This window comes from Echinops telfairi, unplaced genomic scaffold (assembly GCF_000313985.2).
Source record: "Echinops telfairi isolate 266 unplaced genomic scaffold, ASM31398v2 ScPeMD7_7467;HRSCAF=8505_0, whole genome shotgun sequence".
Lineage (NCBI taxonomy): Eukaryota > Metazoa > Chordata > Mammalia > Afrosoricida > Tenrecidae > Echinops > Echinops telfairi.
The window spans coordinates 6,326,417-6,329,368 of record NW_022111367.1 but is presented as its reverse complement, the minus strand read 5'-3'; the positions used below and the strand labels follow the sequence as shown (position 1 = coordinate 6,329,368).

The following is a 2,952-nucleotide window of genomic DNA, read 5'->3' as shown; positions in this document are numbered from 1 at the left end:
ACGTGTTCCTGCTGCCAGGTACCCACGCGGCCGCGCGCACGCGCTTGCAGACTCCGGGAGCGGGGCTTCTTCCCGGGACTGGCTTCTGCCGGTTTCCGGAGGCCGGGATCAGAGCCCCCGCGTGGATCCGGACAGAGACTTTGCTCAGCTCGATCCACGTGGGCCCCGGGGGCGAGCGGGGACAGCCCCAGTCTGGGGGGGCGGGGGACGAGGTCGAGGGTCTGGGCGCCCTGCAGGGTGCGGGCGTTTGGGATCTGGGTATATCTTGGTAGTGAGATCTGCAGGCAGCGAATCCGGTAGGCCCGGGGCTGTCTGGGGAACTTGCGTGGCTCTGGCACCTCTCCTGCCCTGGGCCAGCCCGCGGTAGTGCCACTGTTGAAAAATGTTGCACCTGTGCTGATGTAACCCGGGGTCCCCGGTCTCGGAACCACAGACCACAAACGGCAAACTAAGCAAAAGTTAATTTAGGAAGGAAAGAAAAGCACCAGACACAGAGGGTGGGGACTCGCAGAGTTGCCATCGAAGGGGCTCCGCCGAAGGGGCTCGACCTTCATGTAGGCTACCTGGCCTGCTTGTTTCTCCAAGGTATGAACGAACTGAACTGGAGTCTGGTCAGACCACTCAGGTCCTATCAGGGGCCTGGTCACTGTCCAGATAGGGTTTTTGCATAAACATGGGCAAGGAAGTAAGCAAACAACCTTGTCAGCAAAAAGACTTAGGGGTTGCTGACTTTGAAATTAACCCAGGGTCCAATGGCAACTTCCCATACCCGCATCCTGTCGCTTTCAGTGCTTCCTGTGTGGGTTTGTGAGGGTCCTCCAGCCCTGTCTGCCTACATGCACCCGGTCTCTCACTCCCATGCCCTGTCTCTCAGTCCTGCCTTCGAATCGATTTCCGCTCCTAGCTACCCTAGCTACAGAGTCGAACTGCCCTGTGGGTTTCCGAGACTGTACAGGGCTAGAAAACCTCATCTTTCTCTCTCCTTAAGTAGAGCTACTGATGTTTTCCAATGGCAGTAACTTGTAACCCACTACACCACTAGGGTAGTGAGGCCTGAGGAACTCAGGGTGAGCAACGGAAGCTGGATCTTGGTTGTAGGATCAGGAGAGTTCAAAGCGATTCAGACCTGCGAAGACCAAGTGAGGCTAGACGCAGGCCCACTTTGCATCCAGATGACCAGTCATTAGGATATGTGGGCTTGGAAAAATAGACTGCCAGTGGCCAAAGGAGAAGTAACAATGCATTAATTGTCGAATAAAACATTTTGGGAACCTAGGATGTGTGAACATCATAAGATTTGTTTTGTAGAGGAGCTCATACCAAGGGCTCAAGTAGAGAGAATGTTTTGAGAATGATGATGGCAACAAATGTACAAATGTCCTTGAGACAATGGATAGATGGATGTATTGTGATAAGAGTTGTATGAACCCCCAATAAAATTATTTTTACAAGGTTTGTTTTGGTTTTTAATTGGCTGGCTCATTTGGTGGCATAACATAGTAAGAAGGGGCTTTCTCTCCACCCAAAATTCTTGGAACAATGAAATGAAAGAAAATGGAATTTTTCCAAGAACTTTTTGGAATCCCCGCTTATTTATTGTTGAGATCGAACTCAGCAGATGGAAGGACCTTTTTTTAGTAAATGTTTACTGGTGAGGACGTACTTGTCCAGTAATCTAGATTTGTGTGGGAAATATTGAAAATTACATGACAGTCTGTCCAGAATTTTGTGTATGTACATTTTAGTCCTTCTCCTTTAGAAAAAAAAATATAACACCACTCCTCTCATTGAGCTGAATAGATTCCAATCTCATAGCAACCCTGTAGGATAAGGTAGAACTGCCCCTGCTGGTTTCCATGACTGTACCTTTTAATGGGAGGAGAAAGCCTCATTTTTGCAGTTAGCAACCCAGTGCATAACCTGCTATGCCACCACGGTTCCAAGAATAGCGTGTTATGCTCCACCCGAATCTGTAAAATGCACAAACCTCAAGTGCAAATCAATTGGCTCTAACAGATGTACACAGCCCTGTAAGCATCCCAGGTGGAGACAGAGAAGTTTTCCAGCCCTCTTTCATGTGCCTTCTGTAGATAAGCCATAGTTATATCTATACACTGGCCTCCCTTGCCGTAGATTAGCTCTGCCTGTTTCTATCACTGAGTACCTCTTGGATCTGGCTTCTTTCACTTCGCGCCTATGATATTCATTAATGTGTGTGGCAGTGTTGTTTTGTTTAGCAGTGGTTTTAAAATCATTGGTGGATATCCACTACATTCATGTCGTCTATTGATGGACATTGGGGTTGTTTGCAGTTTGTAACTACACTTCAAAGATCATTTTTAAAAGGAGACTTTTAATAGGCATTTGTTTCTCTAGGGTTTATGCCCGGGAGTAGAATTGCCAGGTGTCATGGGTTAAATTGTATACCTTAAAAATGTGTCAATTTGTCTGTGCCACGATTCTTAGTGGTTTGACACTTTTATAATGATGTCATTTGGCAGCTATCTAATGATGTCCTCATTTCTAATGTTGCTGTGATATGTTGTGATCTGCAGTGAGCTTAGGGTGGAGCATTAGTAATTATTTTTGCAATTAGGAAGCTGTTTTATTGTTTGTTCGTGTCACTAAAGGTAAAGATAAGCATCAGGTACATTCTTTTGCAACATTTTTAATTTTTACTTTTTTAACATTTATTTATTTTTTGCCTTTTCCTTTATTTATTTTTTTAATCGTTTTATTAGGGGCTCATACAACTCTTATCACAATCCATGCATACATCAATTGTGTAAAGCACATTTGTACATTTCATTGCCCTCATCATTCTCAAAACATTTGCTCTCCACTTAAGCCCCTGGCATCAGTTACTGAAGATAATCCAAACCCAACAATTTTTTAAAAATATTTTATTAGGGGCTCATACAACTGTTATCGCAATGCATACACACATCAATT

General features: G+C 45.4%; 1 protein-coding gene across 2 annotated transcripts in view; it reads left to right on the top strand.

The window, feature by feature from the left end:
- The first annotated feature begins 6 nt into the window (after positions 1–6).
- Positions 7–2,952, top strand: part of RNASEH2B (ribonuclease H2 subunit B) — a 102,831-nt gene continuing 99,885 nt past the window's right edge. For both annotated transcript variants that reach the window (XM_045283793.1, XM_045283794.1), the window contains exon 1: positions 7–18. The gene's annotated coding sequence lies outside the window, so the exon portion shown is untranslated. The remainder of the gene's footprint in view (positions 19–2,952) is intronic.